The sequence below is a fragment of the Equus asinus genome, chromosome 18, assembly GCF_041296235.1.
Source record: "Equus asinus isolate D_3611 breed Donkey chromosome 18, EquAss-T2T_v2, whole genome shotgun sequence".
NCBI lineage: Eukaryota > Metazoa > Chordata > Mammalia > Perissodactyla > Equidae > Equus > Equus asinus.
Window position 1 is genome coordinate 40,652,888 of NC_091807.1, and position 5,717 is coordinate 40,658,604.

A 5,717-nucleotide genomic window follows, 5' to 3' on the forward strand; every position below is an offset into this window, starting at 1 on the left:
TGTTCAGGACTTCAATGGCACATGCAGGCTTTAGGTCCCCTGTCCTCCCATTGTCCCTAGGACTTCATCCTGGCCTCACTCATCCCCTGTCTGCTCCCTCCTCCCTCCACAACTGCTCTCTCCAGTGCCTTTCCTAGGACTCAACAACGTTCCCCTGGATCCCAGCCCTGCCTGGAGGGCCCAGAACCCACGCAGATTCTGCATGCCCCGCCTTCCTGCCTCCAAGTCCCACACCTGTTCTGTCCCCTGTCCCACCCCCTACCTGTCCTGGCCCTCTCTGTCCCACCCTCCCACAGCTGCCCATCCCCCAGTAAGCTTGTCAGGTGCTCCTGCAGGCAGGCACCGGTGGGGTTGCAGACCCCTAACTGTTGGCCTCCGTGGTTGGTGGGTGCAGTGAAACAAGGTGCCCCCACAAGAGGAGTGAGCATGCTGGCCATGTCCTGTAAGGAAGTGTGTCGTCAGTGGGGTCCCTGCACAGGACTGTGTCCACAGTGATGCCTCGGGAGGACCCTGGGGCTGGGTCGAGACTCCCCACCCCCGCTGTCCCCAAACCCCCCCGACCTCGTCTGCAATGACTCAGAGTCTTGGAGATCCAGAGGCACTTTCCACAGGAGCCTCGGCTGGCCGGCATCAAACTAACCATACGCAGGGAGACCTGGGTCCCTCCCAAGGGGCCCCACCTACCTGAGTGCAGTGGCCCTGGTCTTGGCCAGTGTCCCCAAGGCTGAGGGCTGTGGGGTAGGAGGGCTCAGGTCATCTCAGGGGAGGAGAAGGGATGTTGGGGCCATTGTCCTCAGGGCAGATCAGAGACAGAGGAGACACTGTGTCGGTGTATCCTGCACGCTTGCACGCTGTGAACAGAATTCCCATTTGACTTCTGTTTATGACACTTTATTAACGGCTTACATTTCTGTTCAATTATTAGGTGTTAGCCGCATTTCTACAAATGCACCAGGTGCCGAGACTGGGGCCTACATGTGTGCCTGTGTGTCCACACGCATGTGTCTGTACAAACATGCATCATGCACGTGTGTATGTGTGCAGTGCGTGTGTGCAGAATGGGGCTCTCTTCTTGAACTCTGGGTCCCACGGTGTCCATTTGCTCTGAGAGGATTTGCCAGGTTCTTCCATCTCCTCGTGTAGAACCAGGTCCCAGCCCGGAGGACAGAGCCGCAGTGGCCTCTCCCTCCCACCTCGCGGAGGGCCCCAGTGCCTGCAACCTCTGACTGGCAGGCTGGGGAAGAGTTTGTTTAATCAGATGGTGTTTCCAGGAGCCAAGTAACAAACACACTTTCCGGAAGCAGCGGGAACAGCCCGTCTCCCAGGAGGGGAAGGAAAACAAGGAGCTGCTGGCGGCCACACCCGGGACAGCTGGAGGCCACCCGGGTGATGGGGCCCTGCGCTTGGCAGCTGGCACTGGGGGGACAGCTCTGCACAGCAGAGGCCCTGCGAACAGTGGCTGCAGACCCCGGGCTACTGTCTGGGCGCCGAGGGCCTAACCCCACGGCCAGGCCTGAGAGCAGGTGGGGACGAGGCCACATGGAGCACTGGGGGGCCTGCAGGTGCGGTGGGGACAGAGCTCCCCCTGCCCGGAGGCCGCGGCCTCTTCCTCAGGCTCCTGCTCGTTAGAGGGGATCCTGCCTCTGTCAGGCCCTGCTGAGGGAGAGGGGGCTTTGCCCCTCAGAGATAGGACTGCAGCCTCGTCCCTGGCCCCACCTTACAGGGAGGCATGCTGGTGGCCTCCCAGAGGAGGACGATGTCCTGCAGGCAGCAGGAGGGTCCTGGCCTGGGCCCCATCAGGTCTCACATAGGACATTCCATAGAAACCTCAGAGTTTTTCTTTCAAACCTCAGCCCTGCTGCAGAGATAAGTGGAGGCTCGGCCACGCAGGTGCTGCTGCTTCTTGGAGTGAGATGTTTCCGTTCTGCACAGAGACCAGGGGGTCTGACGAGCCCGCCCGCTCGGCTCCAGGTCTGTCTGCTGAGGTCACAGCCCTTTGCAGGTTGAGGCAAGCTGTGGAGTCAGAGTCGAGGAGAGGGTCCTAACTCCACCCCTGCTGGCCCAGCTGGCCTGGGACCTTCGTCTCCTCATGTGTGGACCCAAGTGGCAGTGTCCACTCTGCCCGCCACACCGAGATGGGGAGGGGTGAGTGAGGGGCAAACTCGTTCGTAGGTTCTGCAAACTGTGAGGTGCTCTGCACACTCTCTGAGTTGCTGGGGTGAGCATCACTGAGGGGACCTGCAGGCAGGGGAGGGAGTGAGCGAGGGGCTGCCCTGCCTGGGGCGGGGGTGCTGGGCATCAGCCCGTCTCCCTCCGGCTCCTGGCCTCTGGGCACCTGTGGGCTGAGTCCCACACTCATGGAGGAAGGAACAGAGCCTTTGGAGTCTGTCCAAGGTCCCAGCCCAGCTGCTCACAGGCGGCCCTGGCCTGGAGGTCCTGAGTCCCTGGGACTGGGGAGGAACAGAAATCCAGACGTCAACCAGGTGATGCTCACGTGCAGTCAGGTTGGCGGCCCCTCGGCCAAGGGGCAGGGGAGGGAAAGGCCTCGAGCTGTGCCCCTGGGGGAGGCCGGACTGTGGGCCCTGTGGGGCAGGGGTGATGCAGAAGCAGCTCGGGTCTCAGCCTCAGCATCAGATGGGGTTAGTTCCGTCTCGTTGGCCAGGAGCCCCCAGGGCCCCTTTCCGCTCTGTGTCCTTCGTCACCCAGAAAGGAGCTCGCTGTGCAGGGCGTCATTGCAGGCTCGGCGCAGGCGCCTCCGGGAGATGCACCTTGTATTTTTAGTCTGCGTTTCAGCTTTGCTGGCGAGCCGCGGACACGCGCTGCTACAGGAGGAGGCGAAGGGAGCTGTCACTCTGCACTTTGCCTCCCTGTGCTACAGCGTCCCCTCCCTGGGCTGCGTCCTCCACTGCCCAGGAATCCCGGGGCTGGTGCGGGGGCCCTGGGGCCATCTGCTCTCCGAGGACACGATGGACCTGCAGCCCAGCTGGGAGAAAGGGGGCGGTGGGGTGGGCCCTGAGCGAACCCTGGGTGAGCTGGTGGCAGGCAGTTTAACAGCAACCAGGCAAACCCCATAGGGGAGACCCGGGCCCCTGCGAGTTGTGCTGCCTGGTCGGCCCCTGGCTCAGCAGGTGCATCCGGGGGGCTGTGGGGAGACTCACCCAGAACTCACCAGCTTCCTTCACTCCCTGCCCGGGTCTGGGCGCATCAGGGAATTGCAGCAGTGGATCTGCCAGCCTCGGTCAGCTGTGGGGGCGCCTCCCTCCTGCTATACTCTGCCTGGTGCCCCAGGACCCAGGGCCTCCCCGGGGTCTGCAGGGGAGGGGCTGAGGTGCTGGAAGCTGGGCACAAAGGGCAGGCCAGTGCTGCAGAAGTCCTGGCTCTGGCAGGGCAGCCGGGCCTGACCTCTCTGGTGGGCATCTCCTGACATGCCAGAAAGGCCGCGCATCCTGGCACCTCACTGCTACAGGCACTTCTGAGAGAGACGCAGAGCTCGGGGTGCTGGCAAGAGCCCTGCTCCTCCACGGCCCCCACCGATGGGGCTGCAGGTGTGTGCCCACTCCTGACCATGCGGCTAAGGCCTGGGGAGGGCGTGACCCTGTGCCTGAGCAGCGCCCCTGCCCTACCCCCCCTCCCCCATTCAGCAGGCTCCGATGGCCCCAGCCCAGGGACAGGACCTGCAGGAGCGCCCCCATCTCCCGGGGCCCACATCAGGCTGCCTCATGTGATTCAGGGCCCCTGTGTTTTGGGGGTCACCTCACTCCTTCCCTGCACTCACCCTGCAGGCTGGATTTGCCTGGGCCTCCCCTGTGCACTTCTGTGTATATTTGGACGTTTCCAGAATGAAAGGTCTGGAAGCAGCCACCGCAATCGCCGTGTGCCTGTCAGCTGGCTGAGGTGTCCGTCACTTTCTTGTGGGGAAATGAGCGCTGGTCTGTTCCGCTGCCTTCTGTAAAGGAGCCAGCTGCCCAGGCCCTCATCCCTCAGGGGTCTGGAGACAGCACCCTCCCTGACTGACGTCCCCTGTCTTCTTGTGCCTACGGTGGGCTGCCTAACCGCAGTGGCTGAAGCCATCTCTCAGCCCCATTGGGTGGCTGAGGGTCAGCTGCCCTGCCCAGCCCATGTCCCCGCAATGAACACCAGTCTGCCCACTGCCCGCCTCCCCAGGCCACAGAGGCCAGGCCAGGGCAGCTGTGGGGCCACCTGTGTCCAAACACCTTGCGCAGAGTCCGCAGCTTGTCCTGCTCCTGCAGAGCCCGCAGTCCCGCCAGGCCAGGCCCCCAGGCGGTTCCCACACGGCTGCCTTGCTGTCCAGATGCCAAAGCCACGTGTGTTCCACAAACCTGGCTGGGCTGACGCCTGGCTCTCCTCCACCCCACACTCCCCCGGGGCACGAGCCGTGTGCCGCGAGAGGTGTCCCTTCTGGGCAGTGGTGGACAGTCCCTCACAGCCTCAGCGGTGCCTCCACAGGCCAGCGGGCTGGTGGTGGAGCAAGGACGCAGTGACCCAGGGTGGGGTCTGACCTTGTCCCGACCTCCCCAGGCTCCTGGGTCACCTGCTTGTCTTCTCTGTTTCTGGGGGCCACTAGCCCCTCCTGCTGCCACTGGGCCAGCCCCCACCGGGTGTTGCTCAGCCTCCCTGCGGGGGTGGCTGCAGGGGCAGATAGGAGTTCAAGCGGGGTGGACCTGCCCCTAAAAGAGTGTTTGGGGGCATCCCTCCTCCTCCGGCCTCAGTTTCCCTAATCTGTGAGGGCTGGACCCCACTGAGGCCTCTCCAGGGCCCATGGTCCACCGTCTACGAGGTTCCTGAGGGCCTGCGGTCTCCACACGGTCAACGACGCCACAGCGAGGAGCCTGGCGGCCAGGAGGCTTTGGGAACCTGGTACCCATTAGCAACCCCTCCCCATTCTCCTCTTGCTCCAGCCCCTGCAACCACTAATCCACTTTCTACAGATTTCCCTGTTCTGGAAAGTTCCCATGAATAGAATTATGCACTATGTGATCTTGTGTGTGGCTGCTTTCATGTAGCATAAAGTTTTTGAGGCTGATCCATACTGTACCATGTGTCAGTACATTCCTTTTCACGGCTGGGTAATATTCCATTGCATGGATGGACCACATTTTGTTTATCCACTCATCTGCTGGTGGACATTTGGGTTGTAACTAATGACATTTTGGCTATTGTGAATCATGCTGCAACAAACATTTGTGTACGAGGTTTTGCGTGGATGTATGTTTTCATTCTCTTGGGTGTGTACCTAGGAGTGGAATCGCTGGGTCAGATGGTAACTCGATGTTTAACTGTTTCAGGCTACAAATGTGAAAACCCATTTATACTGTCTTTTCTGTTTCCCTCTGTAGTGACCTTTCTCAATGTTCTTTGCTTCTTCATGTCAATTCAAGAAGTAGTGTCCTTCTGTTTCAGCCTAAAGGCCTCCTTTTAATGTCTTATAGGGCAAGTTTGCTTGTGATGGATTCTCTCATATTTTCTTTATTTTTTTTCTATTTTGTTAAAGTCTTATGTACTATTTATATTTTTATCGTTTTATTTCATTATTTATTGTATTTGTCTTAGTTTCTCTTTTATTTTGAAGAACAGTTTCACTGCATATATTATTCTTGGCTGACAATCTTTCTTTCGATGGTTGAATATGGCATCCCGCTGCTTTCTGGCCTCCATGGTTTCTGATGAGAAACCAGCTTCTAATCTTACCCTGGATA

General features: G+C 59.9%; 1 long non-coding RNA gene across 1 annotated transcript; it reads left to right on the forward strand.

The window, feature by feature from the left end:
• Positions 1-281: 281 nt before the first annotated feature.
• On the forward strand, positions 282-5,487 carry LOC139041004 (uncharacterized). Its single transcript, XR_011495443.1, has 3 exons — positions 282-1,523; positions 1,854-3,545; positions 3,783-5,487. It is a non-coding gene; the product is annotated as an uncharacterized lncRNA (long non-coding RNA).
• The last annotated feature ends 230 nt before the right edge of the window (positions 5,488-5,717 follow it).